The 14,609-nt window shown below is 38.7% G+C and overlaps 1 protein-coding gene across 23 annotated transcripts in view; it reads right to left on the reverse strand.

Moving 5' to 3' along the window:
• ABI3BP (ABI family member 3 binding protein) overlaps positions 1 to 14,609 on the reverse strand; it is a 158,039-nt gene that overhangs the window by 113,530 nt on the left and 29,900 nt on the right. The window lies entirely within an intron of this gene.

A 14,609-nucleotide genomic window follows, 5' to 3' on the forward strand; every position in this document is an offset into this window, starting at 1 on the left:
GGTAAAATGCGTGTGCTAAACATTTAGCTTAAATAAAATTAATCATTGGACAATTGAACAATTTTAAAAGTTAAAGACAGAACAAAGCCTATCTATCACTTTTAGTGGATAGCTCTCCCTGAATGTCTTTTATGTTGAACCATTTTCAACACATTATTTAGAATCAGTAGCATAAAGACCACAAAAGATCTTTAATTGTCCGCGGGGAAAAAAAAATAATCTTCCACCTTTTTAATGAACCTCAAATCCCTATTTCAATTTAGATTCAATTTCAGGCACAAACTGGAACACAGGAAGTTCCATCTGAACATGAGAAAGTACTACTTTACTGCGAGACTGACAGAGCAATGGAACAGGCTGTCCAGAGAGATGGTGGAGTTTCTTTCTCTGGAGATATTTAACATCTTCCTGGATGCCCACCTGTGGGACCTGCTGTAGCAGGGGAGCTGGACTGGATGATCTCCAGAGGTCCCTTCCAACCACTACAATTCTGTGATTCCAGATCACTTATTCATACTGGGATAGAGCTTGATTTGGACTTCATAATACAATCTCCAGAGTACTGTTCTTCTGACTTTATTCTCAGAACTAGATGTTTGTTGTTGTTTTTTCCATAGTGGCCTGGTGTGTCTTTTTCTGGGCTGATGCAACTCCACCTAGACAGAGCTGACGAGACAGTGCCTGCATCTTGCCCAAAAAAGCTGGTCTTTCCCATATTGGCTCCTCTCCTGTCCAGGAAAATGGGTCCAAGGCATCTCCACCCAGGCTAGGCTATGAAGAAAACTGCATCTTTGCCAAAGAACCCGACAGATTCTGCATAAACTCAAGAAGAAATGCAGAAGACTGTTGGGAGGAAGGAAAGGCTCCCAGCTGTTCTAGATCTAGCTCCTTTTTAAGCCTCCAAGAACACTAGGCAATGCAAATGCTAAAAATATATCCGTTTTTTTAGACATGACTGCATATAAAGTAGTTATTTAGATCCAGTCAGATAAATATAAGCATGGGCTTTCTATAACAATTCCTTCATAGGGAAAGTTCAGCATGATATTATGAGCCTAAGTAGGTGAGGGATTCAAATACTGTTGGTCTCACCCTGCCCATAAATTAGAAACAAAATAATAATAACAAGCATATAAAAAACTGGGGACCTTAGTGAAACAGACTCCTTAAAACCTGCTCCTTGGTGGGATGTGCTTAGCACTACCACTGGCATCACCTATTCACTGGCAGGCAGTGTTTACCATTATCATTCCCTTAATCCACTCTTCATCTAAAAAGAAATAAAAAAAACAATGCGTTTTTGAAGAATAAAAACCCAAAGGCTTAATAAAAACAGCAGTTGGAGCTACAGCTGCATTTCCTTCTAGGAAAAGAGTGAAGAGATGATATCCCATTTTGCAACCCATGTTGTTATTATCATTCATTACTAAATGTACTGTTAATCTGCTATGTGGATTGACAAAGAATCATAGAATCACTCAGGTCGCAAAAGACCTTAAAGATCATCAAGTCCAACCACAACCTAACCATACTACCCTAACTCTAACAACCCACCACTAAATCATGACCCTGAGAACCACATCCAAATGGTTTTTAAACACATCCAGGGATGGTGACTCAACCACCTCCTTGGGGAGCCCATTACAGTGCTTAACAGCCCTTTCTGCAAAGAAGTGTTTCCTGATATCCAAGTTAAACTTACCCAGGCACAACTTGAGGCCATTTCCCCTCATCCTGTCACTTGTCATCAGTGAGAATACCAGCCCTGCTCTTGCTGTAAGCACCTTTCAGATATTGGAAGAGAGCAACAAGTTCTCCCATCAGCCTCCTTTTCCCCAGACTAAATAGCCCCATTTCTTTCAGTCTCTCCTCATAGGGCACATTCTCCAAGCCCTTCACAAGCCTTGCTGCCTTTCTTTGGACCTGCTCCAGCACCTCCATGTCCTTTCTGTACTGAGGTGCCCAAAACTGAACACAGTACTCGAGGTGAGGCCTCACCAGTGCCGAGTACAGGGGCAGGATGACTTCCCTAGTCCTGCTCACCACACCATTCCTGATACAAGCCAGGATGTCACTGGCCTTCTTGGCCACCTGGGCACACTGCTGGCTCATATTCAGCTGACTGTCCATCTGTATGCCAATCAGATACGTGTACTCAGATTGCAGCGAGATTCCCACAGTGCAGCATTTGTTTTGAAATCTGTTCCTTAGGTATGATTACTATGTATATCAGAATACATTTTTTTTTTTCTTTCTTAGTATGCACCTTTTAGGTTGATTTGCAGTGTGTTTATTTATTTGGGGATCTCTTAAAACACTTACAGAATTAAAAAAGCAATGTGAACTAACATAGATAGAAAGTATCTTTTCTATTGGCTTTTCATAGCTTTTTTTCATAGCTTAATTTCATCTCCTATGCATCAGATGTTTTTGTTTTTTTTTTAAAGGGCAAGAGGCTTACAGTTAGTGATTTTCAGACAGCTAGCAATGTTTGCAAACTATCCTAACAAAGTAAATTTGACAACAGTACGTATTGTTAACACTCAAGACGTAAACTAACCTACGAGTCTCAGGATTGCCAACAAGGTATGCTTCCCAATTGTAAATCTGAAAACTTGCTACGCAGTCCTTTTATGCACTGGTCATCATGTCTAAGTGATCTCTCATCCCTGATTAGCCAGTGCACAAATCCTTTCCTTTTAAACAGAGCACTATAGTATGAATTTAGTATTAAATTCTAAGTATGAACCTCAACTTGCACCAGGGGAAATTCAGGTTGGAAGTTAGGAAATACTTCTCCAAGGGAGTGGTCAGGCTCTGGAATGGGCTGCCCAGGGAGGTGGTGGAGTCACCATCCCTGGAGGTATAGAAGAAACATTTAGATGTTGTACTGAGAGACATGGTTTGGTGACAACTAGTGGTGATTGGTGGACTGCATGATCTTAGAGATCTTTTCCAACCTTGGTGATTCTGTGATTCTATGAATCAACTTTACAAGATCCAGAAGTCAAAGATTAGAGTATGTGACCCATGAAAAAAGCCTAAGTAGCTTATTTCCTCTCTCTCACATATAGATATTGAAAATCCAGTAAAACATTATCTTCAGTAAACAGATAAGACTATTTACTGATAAAAAGAGAAAGAGAAGCACCAGGGAGAGGCAAGATCCCTCTGTCATGTAAGAACAGAAAAATATCACACTATAATTGCTTGAGGAATGGCAGAAAAGAGCATCCTAGAGATGAACTGTTCAGCCTAAACTCAATTACCTGAAACATATGGAACAAATGGTCAGATCTCAGCACATAGAGAACGAGGAGATTCAGAAGAGCCAGGACAAACTTACCATGGCCAGACTGTCTCTGACCAATCCTGCTGTCTTCTGTAATGCTATTACTGGTTTTGTGTGCAAGGTAAAAGTAGCAAATGTCATTTTCTTTGACTTAGCAAAGTTTTAGACACAACCTCCACAAGCATCGTTGCAGCCAAACTGAAGAAGGGAAGGCTGCATGAGTAGAGTGTAAAGTGGATGGAAAATCATGCTCAAAGACTAGCAGCCAGTGGTTAGAAGTCCAAAGCCCTCCCTTGATACTCTTTCTGGTTCTAAAGCAATATCCACAGCAGTACCTAAATTAATTTCAGTGGAGGAGAATGTTTTTTGATTTGTATACATTTAGCACAGAACTTGGGTTGGGCAAATAAAATAAGATGGGTTGCACATAATTATCTGCTTCCAAATTTAACAGAGACTAATGAGTTTGAGACAATCAGAAACAGGTGCCCACCAAACTATATTCGCAAATCAACTTCAGAAAATATCAATGCAATTAACAAGACAGACATTGCTGCACTTCTGACACATCTACGTGTTCAGAAGCTTTGTTCCTCTGCTCAGTTTTAATATGCCAGTAAATATTCTTTTGCCTACCTCTTGAGAAACACAATCCAGTCAGTAGCCTTTGTCACAAGTTCTTAAAAGAACGAATAAAAGGTATCTAAAATCAGATATACATCAATAGAAGCAATTTTTTCCATTACAAATTGATGTAATTATCTATTTCTATTAGAACTAGCTAGAAAGGAAAAGGTGCAATTTGGCTCTTACAGTTATTGAAAGTGTGTATCTAGGGATCAGATCCATGGCAGCACAAGACATTTAACAATCCTTAAATGTATGCAATTTTATAAAAATATCCTTCCTACTTTAGTACTTTATTTCAGCTTTGAACAGCATAATGAGTAATTTATAAGTTACTCATTATGCTGTGCAAAGCTGAAATAAGCCTCTCTATAATTGCATGTAACAAATGATGAAAACTGAAAGGTATCATACATTCTCAGAAATCATGATGGCTTTTAAATTCCAACATTGCAAGCATCACATGATCATGCTAAGTATCTGAATTCTCTGCTCGAAGTCTTATAATATCTAAGATATACAGAACTTCAAATAGTGCAAATATTAATAGCTTTGGATATGTAGTTGGCAATGGCATTTGCATATTCTGTGTTTTAACATTGTAGTAAGTTTCCTATTTTTCAGAGGCAGGCAGCCAATAAAGCAATTAAATATCTGAAGCATGCATCGTAAGTGTAGGTTTTGCTGTATATTGCATGCTAAACTACAAAAGAGTTATAAAACTTTATCAGTTACCAAAAACAATAATCAAACATTAAATGCTAGTAATGCTTTGAGGGCTGCAATTTGTTCTTCTCAATTCTATCAGCAAAGCTTTTAAGAAATTATTTCCTTTTAGTTGAGAAACTTCTAGACACATAGACGCAGTAATAATAATAATAATGCACATGCTCAGAATTTCCAGCAGAGCAGTGATAATAAAGTTAATAAAGTGTTTTCACTTCTGCTCTGCATCTCCAAACCAAACACTCTCACACATCATAGACACTAGCTGAATACAGCTGAGTCCTATAAGGACTGATTCCAAATGCATACTGTTTTTTCCAGACGGAAAATGTATCTCATCTTGCACCACTAGATGAGGTGAATCTCCAGTCTAATGATCTGGCTTCTTGTTAAAAAACAAAACAAAGCAAAGAAAAAAAAAAAAACAAAAAACAAAAAACCAAAAAACAAAAAAACCCCACACCCACCAAATTAAGAAAGATCACAGGTGATTCTTTTCTTCTACAGTTAATGCATTCTGAGTTTGCAATGACAGGAAAGCTTCTACAGCTCAAGAAAATGTCTCCAGAACGCAGCACAGACTTCCTCTATGTTTTTGAGTGTGAGGACAGAAATCACTAATAAGAAAAATATTTATGATTTTTGGGGCAGGATATGGGTATATACACATATGCTCAGAACCATCAGCTGGGGAATTTGTGCATTATTGACTTTACATTTTTACTTGTACTTCACTCAGAAACGTATCCAATTGTTTGTGGCAAATTCATGCTATGTAGAAATCTATGTCTCTTTCATCACTGATATTGAAACTCAGTGCAGAGTAGATTACATTAATTCCCAAGGAATATTCTCTGATTTAAAAGTTGATAAAGCAGATATATACTGTTTCATGACTTCACAGTGCAGAGGTTTTAAAATACAAGATGATCTATCCCATGACACTTTTGCTTGACATCTGACAACTGGTTTAAACTCTACAAAAGCAAATTAAAAAAAATGATAATAATGAACATAAAAACACCTACAAACCTAAGAAAGCCGGGCCATAGGAAAAAAAATAAATCAATCAAGAAATATTCACAGTGCCTGAGATTTCTAAACTGAAACTGAGCACAACTAACAGCATCTATTTCCTTTGATTGAGCTTCTATAGTTTCTCCTCAGCCTTAATACTATGAATGACCTTACATGCCCTTTAAGTAACTACACTGATAACATATGATACTCATCACAAATTTCTTTAAGTATTTCCAAGTAAGAAGGGAGTACAATATCCATTATGTTATTTAGAAGCTTTGTTCTCTAAGAACTCTTGCACTGACAACATAATAATGCTTTTACCAACTGCTTTTTCAGCTGGAACTAAGCAGTACAGGAAGATTGATAAAAGCCTAGAAGATTAAAACCAATAGTTTTTATTGCAATATATTTACCAAAAGTGACCTAGACAAGCCAGAAGAAATGCTGAAGGGAACACAGAATCTCAGGGAAGGGATCTCAAGGCATCATTGAGTCCGAACCCCTTGCTAAAGCAGTTCCCTATAATAGGTCACACAGGTGGGCATTCAGACAGGTCTTCTCCATAGAATGAGACTGCAACACCTCTCTTGGCAACCTGTTTCAGTGCTCTGGTCACCCTTATCATAAAGAAGTTCTGCATTTTTGTATGGAGCTTCCTATGTTCAAGTTTTAGGCCTTTACTCCTTGTCCTATCACTATGCACCACTGAAAAGAGCCTGGCCTCATCCATATGCCTCCCATCTCTCTTTAGATATTTATAAACATTAATCAGGTTATCTCCTTTAGTCTTCTTTTCCAGAGGCTGAACAGACCCAGGTTACTCAGCCTTTCCCCATAGGGAGGTGCTCCAGGCCCTTTATCATCCTTGTCTCTCTTTGCTGGACTTCTTCCAGGAGATCCCTGTCTTTTTTGAACTGGGGAGCCCAGAACTGGACACAGTATTCAAAATGTGGTCTCATCAGGGCAGAGCAGAAGGGAAGGACCACCTCCCTCAACCTGCTGGACATACTCTTTTTAATGCATCCCAGGATACCATTGGCCTTCTTGGCCAAAAGAGCACACTGCTGGCTCCTTGCCAATGGGCTGCCCATCATGATGCCCAAGTCCTCTGCAGAGCTCCTCTTCAGCAGGTCAACCCCAAACCTGCACTGATGCATGCAGTTATTCTTCCCCACGTGAAAGACTCTTCATTTACTCTTTTAAAATCTCTTCAGGTTCCTCTGCATTGTTTATGCTTGTAATTTTTTCATAGCATAGCTAAAAGCAAGTAATGGGATACCCTCATGGTGCAATATCACTGTCAAGTTCACAAAAGAAAGTGTTTGTTGTTCAGCTTTACGACAAAGGATGGAGACTTGATGCCAGCTGAACGCTCAATCCCCTCCCCTCTACCTAAGACAGTTCTTAATCAGCTTAAGAGAATTCATGCTTCCTATACTCAAATGAAGCCATTTATCTAAACATGTAACACGCATGTGCAAGCATACACTGCTCTATAAATAAAGAACAGTACAGTGCCACTTAATCCACCCACCTCAGTCTTTGTGTGAGCCAGAGATAATGGAACTCAGCCAAATTTTCCTGGTCAAACAATAGTTTTCTTCCCTTTTTTGCGTCCCACAACTCAAATTCTTATTAATTTTCAGACTATTGCACCCATGCCTTTTATTTTCAGCATATGCTTGGACATGTTGTGCAGACACATTGAGATTTAAAAAGAAACTGATAAGCGATATGGCCTGAAGTCTTACATTTTTTTCATTGTGCATCTTTCTTGTTCATGTACAAGCTTGAACTGTGGTAATGGCAGAATCATTTCAAAGTCAGAAAAACAACATTTCAGTTTTACATATAGCTTTACATATTTGTTATTGAACAAAGCATAACTCTGTGTGTTCTAAATGTTTCCAGACTTATGCATCATAGAAAGAAAAATTAATGTGAATAATAAATGTAGAGCAGTGGCAAGGAGCTGACAAAAGGAGATATTTTTTTTCCCCTGTTCAAGCTCAAAAATAACGTTATCCCACACACACTTCAGTACTCTAAAATTGGCCAGGCTCCCAAAGCATTAATTATGTAGACTCATACCAAGCACTCTGTGGCCGTTTATAGATTTATGAACTGATGCTACAACTGGTTCTGATGGGAGAGAATACTAGAGCTTCTAACTGCTTCATTGAATAATGCTTTTCCTGAGCAGTTTTCAAGAATAATGTGAACCACTAAGAGTGCACAAAAAAGCAGAAGTAACACTACAAATTCCCTTCTACTTTGAGAATCCACTTTGCCATTAGCTCTCTGGCTTGAAATGAGGCCCTGCGTGCCCAATTTTAGCATATCTATCACCTCCAGTAGCTAGCGTCCCAACTCTTTATCTGTATTTTTTTCCAGTAATTCTGAAGTAGTGAAGATTCTGAGTTGACATTCCTACTGTAACCATCCTTATGTATAGCTTGTATAACCTCTAATTTTGGTTATATCACTTTGGTTAGGCAACGAGCACAAAAACACTGATTTCTGGTGGCCAAAGTATGATCACAACTTCATTAACATTAGAAATTCAGCTGATGGTTCAAATGCTTGACTGTTCTTACTTTGCCTCATCTCACACTGATTTGTTCAACTGTGAAGGCTTACGGTTGGTCTGGTCAAAGTATAATGACATGACCAGTATGTTTTGAGGGACTGGTCTGGTCTTTGCTTACACAAAGGCTTGATTCTTGCCAGGAGTCATTTTTATGACTATCCTCAAAACACAATAGGATAGATAATAATTTCCTAAAGCATACTCATAGAACATACACCTAGCCTATTTAACAGAAAACCTAGTTTCTAAGCAATGCCATTTGAACTAGGGTGTGCCAGGCAAGCTTGGGTAGCATCCGACCTACTTCTGGCTGCCCTCTTTCACTACAGCCTGGACTCTTCCTTACAGTATCTTGTTTAGAGCCACTACCTTTTCAGAACACAGATATCTGTCTTTCTTCACAGAAAGTATAAAAGGACACTGTTGCAGTCTATGCCAGGGAGCATCTCAGACCATCTCCCACAAAAAGACAAAGTTTATAACATTCCACACCAGCAGATGTATTCAGTTTACCACCACTTTCAAGTCTGCACTTGAATTTCCTCAAGGAAAAGAAATCCACTAGGACCTGCACAAACAGTTCTGACTGGCAGGTTACTGCTAGCCATTTGTTCCCCCTCGAGCAGACAGCTTTCTGTTTCCACATGCAATGTGTAGAACACACCTGGTAAGACCAAACACCCCAAAGCATCAGACCCAGGGACTGTCCATAGCACCAGCTCTAAACAGATATGCAGACTGATGTGTGTATCCACTGTATCCACAGATGGGTCTGGCCAAACAGCAGCAGTATCATCTAGCTTATAGACCCTCCTCAAGTGAGTCAAATAGATTGCATTGTTCAAATGGCTGGATACAAAAGATGGCATGAAAAGTACGTTGAAAAATAATAGTCTGAAAGAGATACTTGGGAATTTGAAAATCAAAGTTAAGAAGTGGAGGGTTATACAGATCACCCAGCACTGAGATCATTTTAGAGGCTTTCAAATGTTCTGGAATTTAATCCTGGCAGAACCCGCCCACATCTGTCACTGTCACATCACTGCCAGAGCCAGCATAAAAATGGAAATCTGGTATTACAGATTATCTTTGGACTTGGAAGTCTGACACTCAGCACCAAGTTTTGATATATTTTCATGCAATCTTAGAACAGAACTGTCTTTATGATAAGCTATCTTTGATTGAATGAACAGCTACAATGCCAGAATTCTTAAGGGTTGTTTTCGCTTTCAACAAAAGAGGAGACAAATTTGCCATGACATCTCTACTGACTGAAAACCCTAGTTACTCAGTTACACCAGATAAAGAATTCCTTCGGGATTTCTCAAACGAGTTTATTGTCATGATGCACCATTAAACAAAACAGAACTATTTCACACAAACCTGATTATGAGTACATGCATCACTAGAAAGAAAATTTGGTAATCAAATTTCCACCATTTCTTATAGAGTAGTAGGGACCCTGGAACCTCGGTTCAGCAGGTTGTGACATGGAGAATAAAGAGGTGCAGTGGAATTTAATCTTGCTTATCATTGCACATCATTATCCCTCTTAATTGAATACTACCACTCATTTTAAAAATAACCGAAGATCAAAATATTTGGCGTTTCTCTTTCCAGACATTAAAATAAATAAAAGAAAATCAGTTGTTTTATCCAAACTGATTCTTTTTCATTACAGTATGTTTTCTGAAGGCTGAAGCATTGTGTATTTTGAAAAACAGACCCCACAACGTTCTGTAAACTGTGGGGAACGAAACATACAAGAAGCACATCTTTTCACTCTTTTTGAAATATTTTGACACAACATCTTCCTTATATGTTCAAATAAACACATTTCAATCTTTTTCCTACATTACATTTTCTGTTCTTCTACCCTACAGCTACCAGAGGGGTGCTGTTTAGTTGCATGTGGCACAAAAGTTTAAAGATTAACTTGGCTGTTGTAGTACAGTGACTATGATGCATTGTAATAACTCAACGTTGTTTTAACTGCTTGACACCAGTAAGTAAAAACACATGCTGTTCAATCTCTAGTTAGGAAGAAGCATTACATAACATAGCACAGGCAACAAATTTAGCAGTGAATTAAATTAGTCCATTCCTTTCACAAGTGTCAATGTTAAGTTTGGAACTGTAGTGTAAATATAGTGTTCTCGCAAAGGGATATCAGTTATACTTCCCATAACCACTAGCTAAGATTTGTTTTTATCTGCAATAGTTTCTAACATTTCTGTATACTTACCAAACAAAAAGATAAAGTAAAACTATTATTTTCTCCACTCATCCCCAAAGATGACAACTGTGGAAACAACAAAGTTCTGGTTTTCCCTGTGTAGGTCTGTAAGTCAGGATTTTTCACATGGTCCCATGAGGCATCTCAAGTATATTCCTTAGAAGGGAGCAACAAGGAAGGAGGTGAATTAAGGTTTCCCTAGTGTTTCCTGGAAAGCAGAACAGGACAGACCTGACTCCTGGAAAGTGGAATAAGGATGGGCCTGAATTCCAGTCTACCTGATGACTAATTCAAATAGTAGGAAAACCACAGAGGACAGAAACACAGCAAAATAAATAAATGAATAAGATTTTTTTTTTGAAAAAGTTTTAAAGTCAGAAGTTTATAGAAAGGGATCAACTCCAAATTCTTTTCAGCTCTAACAAAGGAAAACAGGACATGAAGATATACAAAAGCTATCAGAAACAGATTATAGTGAAAAAGTGCAGTTCTATGCACATCTGTGTTGTAACTGGAAAGTCAACTGGCAAAGTCAAAACCATGAAATGCTGTTTTACCAAACACTAAGAACTTATTCCACAACTGTTGCCTTAAACAACATCTGTATTGTGTCCAGCTGGAATGGTACCAGTGAAACACAGTTTACAAGGCAGTACAGTCTTGTGGATTATGTCCTGCAACTTATTTATTCTTGATTCTGTGGCTTTGCTTTTTTTCCATCTCCCTCTCAAATTCAGGATGCTCTTCTTACTAATTCATCCTCTAAAGGTAAGACTTTTTCTTCCCATCAGTTCCTGTCTAGAAAGGCTGCACTGTCTTCATCGAGAATGGAACATTAATGTTTCATGGAATTATAAAAATCAGAGAAAGTATGACAAATAATAACTGTGACACCTATGCACCATAACTGTTTCCTCCTATGAATCATTCACATCCGTAAAATATTCCAAGTATAACAGTGCTGAAGTGAAGCATTACACATTGGATAGCACTGGCTTAGTGGAAAAAAGAAGAGATAACATCAAGTAGAAAATGCCCAAGCCTCTTTCCTTTCTGATGAAACACAAAACTCTGGAAGCTAGGTATAGCTGAAGGAGCAGTGGCTCAAATACTTGACAAAAGAACGTATCTGAAGTACCAGCATTTCCTTCTCTGCGGTTTTGTGACCCCACACATAGATGTCACTTGTGTGGACTACAGAACTTTTCCAGCAACTGAAAAACAAACATTAATAGTATAGAAGGTATTGCTTTTATGGCAAAACATAATTCCAACCAACTTTTTCTTTTCAATTAAACCTGTACTTACACCTGCAAGATCTTACAATAGCCAAGAGTCTGAATTGTGACACATCTTATAACCAACTCATCATTTGTTCTTTGGTACAGTAAATGTGACGAAGAGTTACCAGACAAATAATGTTCATCTGTACTGAGATCACTGTAACATCACCAGAAATACACAGAGGCCTGTTTTCTATGTGAACTATAGAACATATAGAAGCATCATAAAGTTTCTCTGGGACACTGTGGCACTCACCCACAGCTGCACCGAGTGCAGGAAGGGAGGCTGCACAGCACAGAGCAGAATGCAACAAGCCTTCTACACAGCTGGCAGTGGTGGACCTGATGTACCCTGGGGTACAGTTGGCCCTTAGGGCTGCCAGGGCACGCTGCTGGATCACATTCAACTTGCCAACAGCCAGAGCCCCTAGTTCCCCTTCTATGAGGCTGTTCTTAAGCCTCACGTCCCCTGTTTGTGCACGGATCCAGGGTTGCCCAGTGCAGAATCTAGTGCCCAGGTGCATAATCCAGCACTTGCTCTTGTTGACCTTCATGTGATTGGTGATTGCCCAGCCCTCTGAGTCAAAGTAGTTAAAATAATTCATTGGCAAAGAACATTTGAGAATAGCAACAGCATTTTCTTTGTCATTCTACACAAACCAATGCTTGTGGAGGTGAAAGCTAAAACACGTATATTTGGTGTGGTGAACCACACGTGTTCTAGCCTCCTGAACAGCACATCCACACAAAACCTCTGCAATAGTTCTGAAAGTCAGTGAAATCTGAGGGGTGTACTGGCACTGTTCCTTTGCAGCTGCGGGTAAGATGTTCTTTCCACCTTCTATCACTAAAAGGAAATCCCAGTCCACAAGACCAGAGATCTACTCCTGGAGAGAAGAACTGAGCACATGAATTCCAAAGCAATATCAAGAATGAAAAGAGAACTTGTTCACAAGCCTGTACATAATAACAAAGCAAATTCAGCTAGATTATTCTCCCTTAAGTTATCAAGTTGACTGTGGAGCCTCAGTTAAGTAGCTTGTGACTTGAAGAGGAAAGGAGCTCAGTGGATTTTACAGAATACTACCACTTATTCTAAAACTACCTAAAGATCAAAATATACTCTTGGATTAGGAAAACATTCTGTATGTTCTGCCAAACAGAAGAGTGTTGTAGACAAAGACAATTCTTTGCACATTTACAGACAACAGGTAAGTACTAACATACTCGTTATTTTTCAACAGTCCAGTGTAAATACTAACCTGTAATGCAGTTGCAAAAAAAAAAAAAAAAAAAAAAAAAAAGCTGATATTTTAACACTGCAGTGGGAAAACCTTTAGAATCATAAAGCTTGAGTTGGAAGGAACCCTTAAAGGTCATCTAGTCCAACTCCCCTGCAATGAACAGGGATACCTACAGCTAGACTAGGTTGCTCAGAGCCCCTCAAGCCTTGCCTTCAGTGTCCCTGAGGATGAGGCATCCACCACCTTCCTGGGCACTCTGTGCCAGTACCTCACCACCCTTTGAAGAACTATTTTGTTGACATGAAATGAGGTTTCCACCTGCAGCTGTATGCATTTGGCAAGCAGAGCTTTGCTTCTGCAATGTTATTTCAGGACAGTAAAAAAAAATTGTACCCCAGAATTAATCTTCCACTGAGTGCAGAGAATCAATAGCTTTGTCTGAAATTCACAGTTACAGTAAATTTAAAGCAATCATTCTATGTTAGTGTACAGAATATCAAGTGAAACTGTTTAAAATGACAAATACCAGAAAATTTTCTTCCTTCAAAACTGACAATATGTAGAAGATTCCTCTCTGCCCAGTGCAATTCTCTGCAATGAGAACTGCTACAATAGTTTACTTATAGAAGGCTTTTTGGATGAAGCTCATGTCTTGAAGTCTATTCAACACGAATGACAACAGTATTATCAACTGCTTGTACCTGATACTCCACAGTATCAACTGCTCACAGTTCATTACTCCACATGAACCATATGCAGAAAACTCCACTCTGACTCCAGAAGATGAGCTTAAAAAGAAGTAGTAACTTTCAAAAGAGCACCACAAGAAAAAAAAGAAGAAAACCTAAAAAATAAAGGATGGGAGGAGCAGAAGCTTGAAAATCATAGAATCACAGAATGGCCTGGGTTGAAAAGGACCACGATGATCATCTACTTTCAACCCCCCTTCTATGTGCAGGGTTGCCAACCCTAGACCAGACTGCCTAGAGCCACATCCAGCCTCTCTTTTCTCCAGTCACCTCTCTTCTTCCCAAAGTTTTTAGGTTCCCCACCAGTGAATCAGAATCTAATAGGAAGCCCTAAAAGTGCTGATTTCTTACTGAATATTGCCATAAGGAACTAAACTACAGCTTCCTTTTTTAACTGTTCCTGGTTGCAGCATATTGCAGATGTAAAATCCATTACAAAGCACAGTGCACTCAGACAAGCACTTTTACAAAGCAAGAGCAATACGTGCAGTACAGAAACAGTTGTGAAAGTGCTGCTTAATGCCAAAGTACTACAAAGTGCTTTACGATCTAGATACAAAAATATTTCATTTTATGCTAAGACTGTTCTTTTTGCAGCAATAAATACTAGTAAAAAGATAACATTACATAGATTACATTAGCAAAAAAGATAAAGGATTCCTACAATCTATGTAAAACTATTGTACCTTCAGACACCAGGAGAGAGGAATAGTTAAATATTCTCAAAGGTCTGGGGGAATGTATTTTATGTGGAAAGAACAGTTTGAAATGTAATTGCTTTAATAATCATGTTTTTCTCTCTCAAAATGCATGCAGTCTGACCTATAAAAGTAATTTCC

The sequence above is a fragment of the Phasianus colchicus genome, chromosome 1 (genome assembly GCF_987193195.1).
Source record: "Phasianus colchicus chromosome 1, bPhaCol1.hap1.1, whole genome shotgun sequence".
Taxonomy (NCBI): domain Eukaryota; kingdom Metazoa; phylum Chordata; class Aves; order Galliformes; family Phasianidae; genus Phasianus; species Phasianus colchicus.